The sequence below is a fragment of the Myxocyprinus asiaticus genome, chromosome 36 (genome assembly GCF_019703515.2).
Source record: "Myxocyprinus asiaticus isolate MX2 ecotype Aquarium Trade chromosome 36, UBuf_Myxa_2, whole genome shotgun sequence".
Lineage (NCBI taxonomy): Eukaryota > Metazoa > Chordata > Actinopteri > Cypriniformes > Catostomidae > Myxocyprinus > Myxocyprinus asiaticus.
In genome coordinates this window covers 6,226,987-6,244,698 of record NC_059379.1, presented here as the reverse complement: position 1 = coordinate 6,244,698, position 17,712 = coordinate 6,226,987, and the positions used below count along the sequence as shown (strand labels likewise).

General features: G+C 42.1%; 1 protein-coding gene across 1 annotated transcript in view; it reads left to right on the top strand.

Annotated features, from left to right (window-relative positions):
• The first annotated feature begins 682 nt into the window (after nucleotides 1–682).
• Nucleotides 683–17,712, top strand: part of LOC127427317 (cadherin-18-like) — a 286,332-nt gene continuing 269,302 nt past the window's right edge. Inside the window, exon 1 of the mRNA XM_051674864.1 lies at nucleotides 683–747. The gene's annotated coding sequence lies outside the window, so the exon portion shown is untranslated. The remainder of the gene's footprint in view (nucleotides 748–17,712) is intronic.

Sequence of the window (17,712 nt, the reverse complement as noted above, 5' to 3'; positions counted from 1 at the left end):
GGAGCTCACACATGCCCATAGCCCAACAACACTTACCGCTTTGGCCACTGGGGACAGTGTTTTAAATTTAGGTAAGCACAGATAAATTTTAGCTAAAGAAAACTCAACCTACTGTTTACAATTTGACTGATTCAATACAATTATGTAAATAAAAATACATCGCCACTTTAAGTAGCTTCAACATAGCTGAGCATAGTGAACTATTTTCTACTATATTTTAGTCTTGCAGTGAGATTGTCCAATATTTAATCTAATCTTTTAATATTCATAAAGTGCCCTAGATTGATAAACTTAATTGACTGATTAACTCAATTGAGGAAAAATGGTATCCATCAAAATCCTAGTAATGCACCTGAAAGAGAGTGAGACTGCTACCATAGACAACTCACTCGTCTGCTCACTCACCATCATTCTTTTCCTTTTCAGTAATCTATTCATCTGCTACCCCTCCGTCTACCTCTCTCTCTTTTTTGGACGATGTTTGATTCATACCAGAGATGATTCACACTCGACCATCTCTGATATGAGGGAACCCTCACTTTCTCCATCTATAATTCAGAGCCCTCCCTCCCCCCCACCACCTCTCTCTCTCTCTCTCTCTCTCTCTCTCTCTCTCTCTCTCTCTCTCTCTCTCTCTCTCTCTCTCCATTCCCTTACTTACTGCCTGTGGCTGTGTCTTGTGCAGCTGTCGAAGCATCAGCTAAAAGATTGCACCGCATAGAAAAAGGGATCTTTGAAAGCACACAGGTAAGAGAGAATTTCCTTGTTTTGTCTGCAAAGTTCTCCATTAGTGAATGGATTGAGATGTTGATTTACTAACAATGTGCTTGATTCACTCATATTTAGTAAAGTTGATAGAAATTATGGATGAAAATGCATGGAAGGGGAATGAGATTGGGAGTTATAGAGTGAAAGAAAGTGAGAAAGACAGAGGAGAGGAAAAATAGCAAGGGACACTAAGAGAAATGGAGAAAGATATCAAATGTGTGGTTAATTTGATGGTAAGGGATGGGCGGCACTTGATGTTGTCGCACATGTGATGCATCGTGCAATAAGACCTGCTCTCTGGGAAAGTTAGATTGCTTTTGGCTGGCTTATATGTGTGTGTATGTGTTTAAATGTCTGGCTGCGGGAAAAATCACAAAGATCTCTTTGATATATCCTTAAACAGCAATGAGATGAAATGTTGAGCAGAAGGAGACTTTAGTTTGAGTCACCTGCTGTTTTTTCTTTTTTTTTTTTTTTTTTTTAAGAAAAAGACCCAAATGTCTCCTCTAGAGATCTCAGCAATATCTCAAACTGTCCTCATATTTGCCAAGAATCACAAATCTGAGAGATATTTGAATATTAACTCAAATATGTATCCTCAAGACCAAAATATTTGAGCTTTGGTATTCACACATTTTAATGCTCAGACTGTATGTCAACAATTGAGAGGGCCTGGTGATGTCTACAGAAAAAAAGATGTTTTAAAAGCGGAACGAGTTATTACATTTTGATGAAAGATTACAAAAACAACAGTTATGTTATGTTATGTTATTTATTCATTTTTCTTTTTTATTTATTTATAATGTGCACTGGTAAATCGAGCACAATAAGAACAGGAATGTGTATTAAGGGAATAGGGTAGGTTTCATGTTTTATTTGACTTTGTTTTTAAATGTATACAACAGTTGGTTCCAGTCCTCGAATCTGATTGGACAAGAGACGTTCCATGAGTACTGATGTCTCACACCATTCATTGTTTGTATTACTCCCCTTTTGTTTGTGCCGTTTTAATGTAAGAGCAGAGCAGATGTGTAAAAGAGCTAGATATATCTTTTCATTTTTTCCTGTGACATTAAAGGTTTTAGCCAGCAGGTGGTGACAAAAGACAATTTGTATGTTTTGAGCCAGTAAAGTCTGACATGCTTGAGGGGGCTTTCACACTGGGCACGTTTGTTCCCAGTGCCCCCCGCAGCGTTGGTCTGGTTTCACACTCACTTGATTCTATCGAACCCTGGTCCATTTGCGTTCATCTTAAGTCATCACAAACATGCATGGAGAACACAACGCGACTCATCGTACTTTTTTATTTTATTTTTTATTTTGGTGCCATTATGCACAGCAGAGTGAACAACAACTGCGTATATATGTGCGCTTCATGGCGTAACTCATCAGATGTCCAGAGGAAGGCGGCTTGCTGCTACTCGCAAACTGCATTTTTTGAGGAGACAGCTGATTGCAAGGAATTAATTTGCATCTTTGTTTACACTTCACGCTTACTAACGCTCATGTCCAAGGTAAAGTTATCGCCACTGTCATCTCCTATTATACCCTATATTTATAACCTATAATAGTATTTATATATAGTATTTATAAAGTGTATAGATAGATAAGACAGACAGACAGTATTTATAGTGTTGATTGTACTTGTATGTCATTGGGGTGTCATTACTTTTTTGGGACTTCCAGGAATGTATGGATCCTTGTGTTGTCGAAACTAATGATGTCGTCATCGGCTAAAACACATGCGCAGGTTATTTTACTTCCTGAACGAGTGTGCACCCGAGTCAGAGTTGCTTTCACATTCACGCGAATCGTGCTACATTTCCATTGCAACCGAACTCAGACCACCTCCAACAGGTAGTCTCGGGTTCGGTACCACGGTGTGCTCCCCGGTCCGCATGACAGCTTTCACATTACCAATTTTTCATGCGAACCGTGCTCTGTTTCGAACTAAACTGCCAGTGTGAAAGCACCCTTAGTGCAGGCCAGTCAATGAGCGGTTTCTTTGAAGTCATCGTATCTCACTTCGTAATCACTTGGATTACTACTACACCTGGGAACAGGACAGCTATTGTTACGCAGAATAAATAGGATGTATTTGACCAAAATTCTCATGATCTTCAGCAAGCTGACTAACACTGCACTACTGTTTGGGAGTCGCGACAGACGCAGGTAATCGCACAAGCTCAATTGCTCTTGCTCTCTCTCTCAAATACACACATTCTTGTTTCTTCAATAACTTGTCAGAAACAGCCCAAAATGTCATTACTATTTCTGAAGTGATGTTTTTTAATTAGTAACGGAGCCATGTGCACAACTTTTGAACAAGCAATGGCCTACGGCCAAATCACAGCCGTGCTGATGTACAGTGCATCCGGAAAGTATTCACAGCGCTTCACTTTTTCCACTTATTGTTATGTTACAGCCTTATTCCAAAATGGATTAAATTCATTATTTTCCTCAAGATTCTACAAACAATACCCCATAATGACAACGTGAAAGAAGTTTGTTTGAAATCTTTGCAAATTTATTAAAAAAATAAATAAATAAATAAATAAAAAAACATATCACATGTACATAAGTATTCACAGCCTTTGCTCAATACTTTGTTGAAGCACCTTTGGCACCAATTACAGCCTCAAGTCTTTTTGAGTATGATGCTACAAGCTTGGCACACCTATTTTTGGGCAGTTTCTCCCATTTTTCTTTGCAGGACCTCTCAAGCTCCATCTGGTTGGATGGGGAGCGTCGGTGCACAGCCATTTTCAGATCTCTCCAGAGATGTTCAATCGGGTTCAAGTCTGGGCTCTGGCTGGGCCACTCAAGGACATTCACAGAGTTGTCCCAGAGCCACTCCTTTGTTATCTTGGCTGTGTGCTTAGGGTCGTTGTCCTGTTGGAAGATGAACCTTCGCCCCAGTCTGAGGTCCAGAGCACTCTGGAGCAGGTTTTCATCAAGGATGTCTCTGTACATTGCTGCATTCATCTTTCCCTTGATCCTGACTAGTCTCCCAGTTCCTGCCATGAAAAACATCCCCACAGCACGATGCTGCCACCACCATGCTTCACTGTAGGGGTGGTATTGGCCAGGTGATGAGCAGTGCCTGGTTTCCTCCAGACATGACGCTTTCCATTCAGGCCAAAGAGTTCAATCTTTATTTCTCATGGTCTGAGAGTCCTTCAGGTGCCTTTTGGCAAACTCCAGGCGGGCTGTCATGTGCCTTTTACTGAGGAGTGTCTTCTGTCTGGCCACTCTACCATACAGGCCTGATTGGTGGAGTGCTGCAGAGATGGTTGTTCTCCTGGAAGGTTCTCCTCTCTCCACAGAGAAATGCTGGAGCTCTGTCAGAGTGACCATTGGGTTCTTGGTCACCTCCCTGACTAAGGCCCTTCTCCCCTGATTGCTCAGTTTGGCCAGGCGGCCAGCTCTAGGAAGAGTCCTGGCGGTTCCAAACTTCTTACATTTACGGATGATGGAGGCCACTGTGCTCATTGGGACCTTCAGTGCTGCAGAAATTTTTCTGTACCCTTCCCCAGATCTGTGCCTCGATACAATCCTGTCTCGGAGGTCTACAGACAATTCCTTAGACTTCATGGCTTGGTTTGTGCTCTGACATGCACTGTTAACTGTGGGACCTTATATAGACAGGTGTGTGCCTTTCCAAATCATGTCCAATCAACTGAATTTACCACAGGTGGACTCCAATCAAGTTGTAGAAACATCTCAAGGATGATCAGAGGAAACAGGATGCACCTGAGCTCAACTTTGAGTGTCATGGCAAAGGCTGTGAATACTTATGTACATGTGATTTTTTTTCGTTTTTTCAAACAAACTTCTTTCACATTGTCATTATGGGGTATTGTTTGTTGAATTTTGAGGAAAATAATGAATTTAATCCATTTTGGAATAAGACTGTAACATAACAAAATGTGGAAAAAGTGAAACGCTGTGAATACTTTCCAGATGCACTGTATATATAGCACATACAGCACTCTTGCTTGTTTTATATTGCTTAATATATTTTAATTTATTCATTTATTAATTTATCTACTGTATCTATCTAGATGGATGTATGGATGGATGGATGCCAGCCAATTAACCTCCCGATATTTTGCCATTTTGAGATTATCAGTATCAGCCAATAACTGTGCCTGATTGGCCAATTATCAAGCCTAGTCTCATGAAAATGATGTGTCTGTGGCAACATTTTTGCAAGGTGATATTTTGTGTTCCTTACACATATCGCAGCAATTCAGAGGTGAAATGTACACGGTGTGGTGATAAAAGTGAGTTAAATTGTCTTCCCAACAGATGATGCTTAAAAAAAAAAAAAAATGCACATCCCTACCTTAAATCTTAAACCTAAACCCTAAACCTGTCACAAAAGCAAATGTGTGAATGTATGGTTAAGGCCCTGTCGATTTTTAAATCAACAAAATCAAACTCCCTACTCAAGCCTCAAAAGGATAGTTCACCCAAAATAAAAATTCTCTCATCGTTTTCTCACCCCCATGCTATCCCTGATGTGTATGACTTTCTTTCATTTGTTGAACTCAAATGGGTATTTTTAGAAGAATTTCTCAGCTTTTTTGGTCCATACAGTGCAAGTGAATGGGTGTCAACATTTTGAAGCTCTAAAAATCACATAAGTCAGCATAAAATGCTGCTCCAGTGGTTAAATCAGCATCTTCAGAAGAGATAGGTGTGGGTGAGAAAAAGATCACTTTCACATTCTTCTTCTTGTGTTGTTGGTGATTCACATTCTTCATGCATACTGCCCCCTACTAGGCAGGGAGAAGAATTTCAAGCAAACAATTATTTAAATATTGATCTGTTTCTCACCCATCATATCACATCTGAAGAGATGGATTTAAACCACTGGAGTCGTATGGATTACTTTTATGATGCCTTTATGTGCTTTGTGGACCTTCAAAGTTCTGGCCACCAGCTGTATGGGCAAACAGAGCTGAGATATTCTTCTAAAAATCTTTGTTTGTGTTCAGCAGAAGAAAGAAAGTCATACACATCTGGGATGGCATGAGGTTAAATTATGAGAGAATTTTCATTTTTGGGTGAACTATCCCTTTAAACCTAAACTTAACCGATAATGTCGGTTAATGCAATGAAAAATGCAATTGCTAATGTAACCACATAATTTGTAGGTGCTTCTGTGACACTTTGTGCTAACATGTTGACTCTTGTGCTCTGAAGGACTCATACCCCTGTCATTTCCATTGCAAGTGCAACAATTTATCAGTTGAGCTACCATGCAACTTGATTACACTCGAATAAGCTTGTAAATGCAGTTGGTTAATGCAATCTTGAATGTAGCACCTCACAAGTCAAGCGCTAAAAGTGTTTAGGTAGCATTGAGTGAGGAACAGGGCAAAAAGTAAGTGTTTACAAACTGATAATCTGCCTTTTTACTTGTGATTTGTGTGAGAAGAAATACAAGTCATTGTTGTTGTAGCTCATCTAGTGTAATTTCACCAGAAACTCGCTCTGATTATACGTACAACGAACCACATAAAAATCATTTTAAAAATGTACAGTAGATATAGTAGCATGACCAGGTTGCAATTTTCAGTGGTAATTCTGCCTCGTGTCAGTTCCAAAATCTATCGACAGCCTCAATTTTAGTGCACAGTTACAACTTGTCTATAATGGTGGGGACTTTGACTTATATTGCTTTTATACTGGGCTAATGATATTTATTTATTTTTTAGCCCCTAACCCTACTCCTAAACCTACCTCCCACAGAAACATTTCTGGGTCTTTAAATTTTCATCAAGACATTTATTTAATATATTGTTTAAGTAGTTTTCTTCATGAGGATCCTTGGATTGAATTTCCTTCGGGCACCCCAGAGGTTATAACCTGACACGCATGTAATTCTCTGGTTTAAAATTGCACCTTGCATCCATATGGCCAAGGCCGTAACCATGTCTTGAATATTGGGTGTGGGGGGTCACGGGTGTTGAGGTCACAAATATAATGGTCCTCTTTGGTCCTTTAATATAGTAAAGGCACTGAATGCAATACTTTTCTGAATAAAGGCTTGCAATGCGATAAAGCCCCAAAATGTTATAATTTTTGGTTTTAAAAGGTACATGTATTTTTACATGTAAAGTTCACACAGTACAAAACCCATTGCTAGCAATTTGCCTGTTTTAGTCATATTTAGTCATGTTCTTTTTTGTGCTGTCTCAAAGAAAAGATGAATATAATTTACATTTATTTTCATCATTGATGAATCTGTAAAATGACATGACTATGTCAGCTGGCTAATAAAAAGAAAATACACAAAATTATTTACTGCCCTCAAGTTGTCCCTCATTTTTTTTTCCTCCCAGTAGAATCTTAACACATTTTTTTCTTCAAGAATCCTAACGCTGCTCTTTTCCATACAAAAACAGTTAATATTGACCACTGCTGTCAAGGTCCAAAGAGGGAAAAAAAATAAATAATAATAATAATTATAAAAATACAAATAAATGTTGTATGGCCCCAGAAAGCTTGGAATATAGTGCAACTGTCATATGAACTACTGTTATGATGTCTTTATACTGAACCTTTAATAGTGCTTTATATTATTTGTCCTTTTTGAAGCTTGACAGCTCTTGCTCACTATAAACTGTTATTCTATGGAATAGAGCTGCTTAATATATATATATATATATATATATATATATATATATATATATATATATATATATCATAGAAATATATATAAAAAAATGTGTTTTGAACAACACAAGGGTGAGTAAATGTACATGTAAATTTTCCATTTTTAGGTGAACTACTCTAACTGGTGGCTCATTTTTTGAGCACAAACCTGACAAGACATACTCAAAATAAAATGGTCTCTTTTAAAAGTAGACTCTTATAAGATGCAGACAAGACATAAAGAAATTATTTAGAAAAACTTAAACTGATTTTAAATTATTACCTAATAATATTTGAATTAAGAATATATGACACTGTCCTTGCCAAAACCTTAAAGCACAATAGAAGTCACAAGTCACAGGTCTTACCATGTTCGAGATCTGATCTGGGTGATAACGCTCTACTTTGTGTTTTTTTTTTGTTTTTTTATAGGTAATTTTCCACACATATTACCACATTCATTCAATTCCTTTACAATATACACACATTCGTTTTTTTGTCTTAAGCCTGATTCGCTGAAAACTGCTCCGTTAATGTTTTCACATTCACAGTTATGAATGACATACAAATCACGTACTCTAAATGATATATTTTAAATTCAAAACGGTGAATTTCGCCCTTGGAAATTAATGTCGGTTGGTACAACATTTCAATCATAAAACAGTGGTCAAATATTGCATGTTTAGTTAGATACTTACATCTTACATGACACTAACACTCTTAACCTGAACTGCTTGCTGATGCGCGGCTCATGCTTAGCATCTTAAACTTGAGTCCCGCCGTCATCGATTTGATTTGCTATCTCATATGACATTGACGAGCAGTATTGGACTACTGAGCATGGTGAAAATGTAACTTTTTTTAAACCATTATGTTATTCCTGAAACAACTTAATAACTATTAGACAGCAGTGCATAATGAACTGCAGCAGAGCAGCAACAAGGATATCAATTATTGGGGGGGACAATCTGGCCATATCTGATTATTGGGGGGTCTTGTCCTCCTCAAAGTATATTGTGGTTATGGCCCTGCATATGGCCATAAACCCACCTCTGTAAACTCAGACCGAGGCTGTGCACAGATATCTAGGTTCTGCCTCATACAGTGAGATAGTATGTGACATTCCAGATTCATTCCTATTTTCTCCGCTAGTATTGAAGTCATCGGCTGCACTTTGGGAGCTAAAATGCTTTCAAAATCAAGGCAAAAGGCTGTGTTATTCTCTCCGTCTGAGAGAAAAAAAAATGAAGCATATGTCAGGGATGTGAGCTGTCTTTGGGAAACCAGAGAGGGGAAGAAAACTATTGCTTTTTTCACTGACACTGTTTTTTCTTTTTAGGCTTGGCAAGGAAGGAATTTGCTTGAGCCGATTAAAACGCCTTGAGTTAAGAGTAGGCATAAACGATGCAAATGATTAGGCCTGTAATGGCGCTCTGTATGTTTGTGCGTGTGTTTGTATGCATGCTGACCCACACTATTATATTTGTCGGCTACAGGCTCATGAATCACTCTTGTTGATTAAAACGGCTCTAGCGTGCATGCTATGATTAAGCAGCTGGTACCATTTCAACCCATGAAAACAGTAAGAGAAAGTTGTGCTATCCAATGGCATTTCCTTAGACTTTGGGTGTCTACACACTAGTGTTTACACTGTGAATCCATTGCTGTCCATGTGGATGGTCCGTTGGACAAAAAAAATGCTGTTTTTTTTTTTTTTTTCATTCTAAACCACAACTGCGTTCCAGCAGCTTTGATTGGGTGGACCAGCTGTCAATCTGGGTGGATTTTATGGCTGTCAATCTAATGTGGCCTCACCCCTTCATGGCTGTGTTGATGTAGAGTGCTAGATCTTTACACATTTGCTAAGCACTTACTGATTGCGCTAATGTGTATTAGAACTGAATCGGAACCACACCAAATAACTGAATGAATCTAATCACAGTGTTTCATCTGCAATGACTTTCATTACTGGCCCTTGATATTTGGAGTTCAACCTTTATTGGATATCATATTGGTCATTTGGCTGGTTTGGATGATATAGGCTATGCATATTTGCTGCTGTGAATGACTTGTTGGGTTTCATAACAACTGAACTCATATACTGATTATCTACTGATGTCTGTTTGAGGCATAAAACATTAAAAAACAAAAACAAGATTATAACATTTATTAATTTATTAATTCATCTATATATCTTTTTTTATTTATTTTTTCTGGTCAAGAATAGATCATTACAGACTCTCTTGCAAGTTTGCAGTTGTATTTTATTTAATACAGTAGATGCAGTTTCGAGGATGGCATAGTGGTGCTGTTTTTCCATCAGATTGTTCTTATATGTACATAGTCTCAAAGTATGGTTAATTTGTCTAATTAAGTTTAAATAAACATGCTTAAACACCAACACGATATCATATTTTAACTTGTTTTATTATTATTATTATTATTAATATTATTATTATTATTATTATTTTCAGTCACATTTACATGAGCACATTAAAAGCTCTTGATCTTTGTCTTTTTGGAACCTGTTGCTGTAGATGAAGTTTTTTTGTAAACTGCTGATGCTTCACATTATTATTTTTATTTATTTATTTTGTTCCTTATTGCCTTTGTCAGTAAAATGGGCATTCATTCATTCGACTCTTTGGACTGTACTGTATTTGTTTTTATATTGTTTGCTTTGTTTTGTTTAGATTTTTGTCTAAAAGCGCTGTAAGCACTGGGAATATTAAGTAAATTGTATGTATTATATAATTGTATATATACTGTATATACACTCTGTTATCTATATTTTATATTTTCATGGAAGGCTTAAGAACTCCCAAGACCAACAAAATGAGCTGCTGTCTGTTTCAATTAAACTGCATTTTGGTCTTTGCTATGCAATTTCATAGAATCATTTTGTACAATTGTGCATGTATGAGATATAATGAGTGATGATATCTGGGATATTTTTTCTTCCTATTATTAATATTTAAATAGATAGTTTGTAAAAAGCAGTACATTAAGGGTGTGCTATTTCATGATGATTTAAATGGAGTCAAGGTGTTTCTCATTGCAAATTTGCCACAAGGCTACAGGATATGACTCAACAAATACAGAGCAGTTCAATAACTATTAATTGTGTGTGGCGAGCAGGGTGTGGCTGAGCGTCGTCTGGGCAGAGTGAGGCCGGGGAGTTAAGTGGTGAACGAGTTCCACCTGTGTGCCACACCGGTCTCGCATTCCAGTGAGGAGCAGTATTAAGGAGAGGAGACAACGGTGGATGGGAGAGAGAGATGCACAGAATTGTGTGTGTGACTGTGTCTGTGCATACTGCTGAAAAGCAAAATGCTTCCATGTTGCGGAAAAGCAGTGTTTTTGAATGTGTGGTGTGACACTGAAAAATTTTGTTTTTAATAAAAGTCTATGTTATGGATTGTTTACCCGGCTCCCACTTCCTCCTTCGTAGGAAAGGCAGAAGTCTGCTATAGTGGTGCCGAAATCCAGGATTGTGGAGGAAGATATGCTGTCATGAAGTCCTCTTCGCTGACTGAAGATCGCGATGCCGAGGGAGTGCTCGATCCGGTGGTGCAGATTTTTTACATCATGACCCAAACTAATTAAAATTGTACACAATAAATGCACTGTCATAACCTTTAAAAAGACACTCTGCTTGCATGACATATCCAGGTTTAAAGGTTTCAATAATGTTTACTACATATAGCATTTAGAGTTTGAAGACATAGATCAGAGCTATTGCTTACAGTATATGGGTGATTCTCACAAAACCTGTAAAGAAAATGTCCTGGTCCTATTGTTGTCTAAAATCAAAAGAAACAATTAAGAAATTATATTTTGCATATAGAATATGAAGCCTATTTTTGGACAATTATTATTATTGTTTTTTTGTGTCATCATGATATTATTATCATGACAGTTACACACATTTTACATATTTTTTTATATTCTCATCATCACTACATGGAAAAAAATAAATAATATAATATAAATATGTATAATATAAATATAATATATAGCATAACAAAATAGAATATAATTTCATTTCATATATATTAATTTTTTGGTCTTGATTTAGGGTTAAATTGGACCAGGACATTTTCTTGACAGGTTACGTGACAATCACCCATTACACATATTTTAAAACACAGCTTGATAATGTAAATACATCATTAGTATCACTTGCTTACAATAAATGTGACAGCAAATCTAAACATACAAACTAACTAACATGCTAACAGCGTTTCTGATTGGCTAGTTTTGTGATTGCCTAAACAAGCCCAGACCGACCCCCCTGAATTACAAAGACTATCCCATGGACAAGTGTGATTTTTCAGTACATATTTCAGTGATATCTGTCAGATAGTTGACATTTTGTGTGTTGAATTCCAAAAAAACAAAACAAAAACAAAAAAAAATCACCATCTTTAAGCACAGAAAGGCTTTCCATTTACTCTCTTTTTAGTACCACTGTGAAACTGTGTGCAACCTCACACTAACTTGAAGAGTAGTTCCATATTAACCTGCGTATCTACAGCAAGTTAAAAACTGGCCCTGACTTATGTGCCTGTGGCCTTCGGGAAAGAGATGGCAGAGTGATTAATGGTCATGATTAGCAGGTGAAAGAATGTGCTCTTATGGCCTAGAGCTTCATACCACATTTATCTCCTCAACCAACATATCCTTTATGGAGGACAGCTTCCTCAAAGACTCAAAGTGACCTAGCTAGAGGGAGCTAAAAGGGTTATGAGGAAAACTTGGGTGGGAATTTTGCAATGGTAATGTAAAAAAAAAAATCAATTTTGGAAACACAGCTAGCCATTTTGTATGGAGTCAAATCCTGTGGGTGTACCAATGATGCACTGTTTGGATAGACTGTTGCTCCTGATAGTTGCATGACACATAAGTAACCAGTACAAAGTAATGTAGGCCATTTTACAAAACCTCATTAACATGCAAAACTTGAGGCAAGATTTCACACAAAGCTTTCAGAGGCAAAAAAAAAAAAAAAAAAAAAAAAAATATATTTTAGCTTGAGCAAAAACAGATATCATATGACCTGATCCAAATTTCTGCAACTGATAACATGCCTTGACAAACACGTTTGTGTAACCTTTCAACAAGGCTTTTTAAATTCAACATGAATCAAGATTCGAAAGACATTTTACTTCCATTATCTGACATATTTTAAAGTGAAACATGATATTTAATGAGAACAAGTTTAGGGCAGGACTTGTTTTTAATCATCAGCAATTGATTTAGTCATTAAAATTGGGCAGAACATGACTGGTGGCTGGAGGGGAGGGTTTGAAACGAGGGATTTGTACCATCAGCCAAAAAGTCGTTTCTGTGACAGAGCAAGATATTGCATTTTGATAAAAGATGATGGAAACCAAACTAAAGGAATAATAGGTACCAGGAATATGCATTACGAAAGGAAGGTCAATTTTGATTTCATTTTGACTAATTCATTGTGGAACTTTATTCTAGCGAATTGAATGTTTTCTAGCACAACAACTAAATGTTGTTGGAGGAAACGAGAAATTGTGTCAATGTAGTGACACTAGGGGTCACTCTTGGGAGCCCGAAACACCTCTGGTCTTTGATAAAAGGCCAATGAAAATTGGCGAATGGTATTTGCATACCACTCCCCCGAACATACGGGTATAAAAGGAGCTGGTATGTAACCACTCATTCAGGTTTTGCGCTGAGGAGCCGAGACAAGGTCCCGGCCATTTCAGCGGGTAGTCCAGCATTGTGGCAGGAGGGACACAACGTCTCGTTCCCTCCATCAGGGAATAGAGGTTACGCAATTAACCAGGAAGTTCCCTATCTGTCACTTACTCAACGTTGTGTTGATGTAGTGACACTAGGGGTCCGTATACGAAATGCCACAACTGGCTGAACTGTGTTACGTGAACTGGCGGTGTGTGACGGGCAGACCACTGTGTGCCTCGTAGCAAGTGCACCAGGCCGACACGTAACATCCACCAACACTGCTATGACTGTCAAACGGCCCTTCGGGGACAAGTCGTCTGCCCAAAAGATAGAGACAGGCTAGCCCAGTTGTGGCCACTTATCCTCTCTTTTTTTTCTATTTTGAGTGGCAATACATCACATGGTCTTGCCGAGCTTTGTCGGAAGTATGTCATGTGGAGAAGTCCCATGGTAGGTCCTATCCTAAGGGGGAGGAGTTTCTACAAACATAGTGACTACAAACATCCTCTGCCCAAGGAAGATGCAGTTTACCAACAGGGAAACGAATTAGTGGAAGATATACATCGCATGGGGCTTAGTTAGCACATGTACTGAGCCGGCAGTGTGTTTCTCCGCAAACTTGTCTGCCGCAGTGCTCGGAGGAAGTCATCTAGGGAACACAGTTTGTGAACACTACTGGGAGTCAACAGCGCACGTCTTCAGCTCAGGGGAGGTGAAAGGCGCTATGTGCAAGTGATACACCCAGCCAGCTGTCCCGGACTTACCTGCTTGTGCTTGCCACTACACGGGACAAAACCGGTTCCACCTGGAGATTATAGAACCTCGCAAAGGTGTTGGGTGTTGCCCAGCCCGCTGCTCTGCAAATGTCTGTTAGAGAGGTGCTACTGGTCAAGGCCCAGGATGCCGCCACACTCCTGGTAGAATGGGCTCAGAGCCCTGCCGGGAGCGGCACGTCCTGAGCATGATAAGCCATTGCTATAGCGTCAATGAGCCAGTGGGCGGTCCTCTGCTTAGAGGCAGCACTTCCTTTCCGCTGTCCACCAAAGCAGACAAAGAGCTGCTCAGAGACTCTAAAGCTCTGCGTGCAATCCAAATAGATGTGTAAAGCACGCACCGGACACAGCAACGTCAGGGCTGAGTCTGCCTCCTCCTGGGGCAGCGCTTGCAGGTTCACCACCTGATCCCTAAAAGGGGTCGTGGGAACCTTGGGCACATAGGTCGGGGTCTCAGGATCACGTTAGAGTAGCCCGGACCAAACTCCAGGCATGTTTCGCTGACAGAGAACACTTGCAGGTCTCCTACCCTCTTGATTGAAGTGAGCACAGTCAGGAGGGCAGTCTTCAAAGTGAGTGCCTTAAGCTCAGATGACTGCAGGGGCTCAAAGGGGGCTCCCTGTAGAACCTGAAGAACTACAGAGAGGTCCCATGAGGGAATGAGGCATGGTCTGAAGGGATTCAACCTCTTGGCACCTCTCAGGAACCTGATGATCAGGTCGTGCTTCCCTAAGGACTTACCGTCCACTGTATTGTGGTTCTACACCTTCAAGCTGTATCGTGGTTCTGCACCACCAACCTCTCCTGCAGGAAGGAAAGCACCGATCTGACTGCGCATCTCTGGGGGTCTTCGCATCGGGAAGAACACCACTTAGCGAACAGACGCCACTTCAAGGCATACAGGCACCTCATAGAGGGGGCCCTAGCCTGAGTGATCATGTCTACCACTGCGGGTCTTCCGCGTCCCATCCAGGGGCCAGACATGGAGATTCCAAGAGGTCTGGTCAGATGGTGTCACGAGGAGTGTGAGGTCCGAGAACCACGTCTGGGTGGGCCGGTAGGGTGCTACCAGGACGACCTGCTCCTCGTCCACCCTGACATTGCACAGGGTTTGTGCAAGTAGGCTCACTATGGAAAAAAACAATATTTGCGTAGTCCAGAGGGCCAGCTGTGTGCCAGTACATCTATACCGAGAGGTGCCTCGGTAGAACGTACCAGAGCGGGCAGTGGGAGGATTCTTGGGAAGTGAACAGGTCTACCTCCACTCTCCCCTGAGAGTAACCTGTCGTGACAGCGCGTCCGCTGCAGGGTTGAGATCGCCCGGGATGTGAGTGCCTCGCAGCGACTTGAGGTGCTGCTGACTCCAGAGGAGGAGACGGCAGGTGAGTTGTGACATACAACGGGAGCATAAACCGCCTTGACGGTCGATGTATGCCACCGTTGCCGTGTTGTCTGTCTGTACTAACACATGCTTGCCCTGGGTCAACGGCCGAAACCTCCGCAGGTGAGTAGAATTGCCAACAACTCGAGGCAGTTGATGTTCCAATGATGTCTGAGTCCAACTCCAAGCTGAGAAAAGTGATCCTCTGAACCGGGAGGAGCTTGCTCTTTCCCCAGTTGACCCGAAGCCCTAGTCGGCTGAGGTGCGAGAGCACCAGGTCCCTGTGTGCACACAACACATCCCAAGAGTGAGCTAGGATTAGCCAATCGTCGAGATAGTTGTGGATGCAAAAGGGCTGCCTCTGCGACCTTTGTGAAGACGCGAGGGGACAAGGACAGGCCGAAAGGGAGGACCTTGTACTGATACACCCGACCCTCGAATGCAAACCGCAGGAAGGGTCTGCGTCGAGGTAGAATCAAGACGTGGAAGTATGCATCCTTCAGGTCTACCGCCGTGAACCAATCTTGATGCCTGACGCTCGCTAGAATGCGTTTTTGCATCAGCATCTTGAATGGGAGTCTGTGTTTTTTTTTCTTTTTTTTCTTTTTTTTTTTTTTTTGGGTACCGCAGCCACTTGGGCATGCGGTGAAATTAAATGGAAAGGTAACAAAAGATTCTCCTCCCAGCCCTCCACCGGGTGATGGAGTGGTCTGCTTACCAGCTCCAGAGCAGCGGGTTTTGTCGTCCCTGGGTCTCCCGTCTCAGGAGCGCTTCGAAGATTTTCGTGGGTTCTTGGCGGCCGGCCGTGAGACGGGTGGCATCTGCTTCCTGCGGTGGGCTCCACGCCGGGGCCGGGCCACAGGGGTGGGCTGCAGCAGAGCCGGTGCAGTCACCGCAGGGGAACGCCCTTGGCGACGAGCAGACGGGTGCAGGATCTTGAGCTGCACCAGGGCAGGATGTGCTGGATAACCTCCGTCTGCTGCTTCACCACCGAGAACTGCTGGGCAAAGTCCTCAATGGTGTTGCCGAACAGGCCAACCTGGGAAATGGGGGTGCCAAGGAACCGTGCCTTATCGGCCTCTCCTATCTCGACCAGGTTGAGCCAAAGGTGGCGCTCCTAGACCACCAAGGTGGACATCGCCCGCCCAAGAGACCTTCGTCGCGAGGTCGGTTGCCAAGCGCAGCTCCTGCATCAATTCCAGGGCGGAACTACCCTCATGCAGTTCCTTTAGCACCTTGGCTTGGTGGACTTGCAGGATAGCCATGGTGTGCAGGGCGGAGGCGGCTTGTCCAGCGGCACCGTAGGCTTTGGCCGTCAGCGACGACGTAAACCTACAGGCCTTGGACGGGAGCTTTGGGCACCTGCGCCAGGTGGCGGCGCTCTGTGAGCATAAGTGCACCGTGAGCGCCTTATCCACCAGGGGGATCGCTGAATAGCCCTTGGCTGCCCCACCATCGAGGGTTGTGAGGGCGGGGGAGCTGAAAGATCGGGACCGGGCAGTAAAAGGTGCCTCCCACGACCTTGTCAGCTCCTCGTGCACTTCCGGGAAGAAAGGAACTGGTGCGGGGCTGTGAGCGGTGCCACAAGACCAGGAACCAATTATCGAGCCGCGAGGGTTCATGGGAGAGTGGAGGGTTCCACTCTAGCCCGACGCTTACGGCTGCCCGGGAAAGCATGTCCGTCATCTTCGTGTCAGCCTGTGACTGGGCGACCGTACCCGGGGGGGAGCCCAGCTGAGGCTTCCATGTCTGACTGGACAAGCCCGCTCTCCGATGCTGCTGTCGAGAGCTCATCACCTTCGCAGGCTCCAAACAAGAGATCGAACTCGCCGTGAGACGAGCCGGTGGACTCATCCGGAAGCCCGATCGGGGCAGACAAGCATGCTGGGGAATGGGAGGTCCATGGGGGGATACCCAGCTGAGGTTGTCCCATTGGGGTCCCCAAATCTCCCCAAGTGCTAGCCGCACTGGCCTCATACCCGTAGGTAGAAGGACCGAGGCGGGGAGCCGCTGGGGTGGCTTGATTTCTTACGAAGGCAAGCCGCGACCGCAACGTTGCCATGGTCATGTTCTCACAATGAGTACATGATCCATCCACGAACGCTGTTTCTGCGTGGGTAGCGCTCAGACACGAAAGACAGCGATCGTGACCGTCAAAAGGCGAGAGATAACGACCGCAACCAGGAATAACACACAGACGGAAAAAAGTTAAAAAGGTTAAAAAGACGCGTCTTTAAAAAGACGTTCCGTGTGTGCCGCTCTTTTAGAGAAATATACTCTTTTTTAGAATATACACTTTTATTTCTGCTGAAGCGCCCAGGGGTGTTCTCTGCAGTGCACCCTTGCAGAGGGGGGAGAAGCCACTGAAATGCGCTGTCAGATCCAGCAGAGGTGAATGAACAGCTG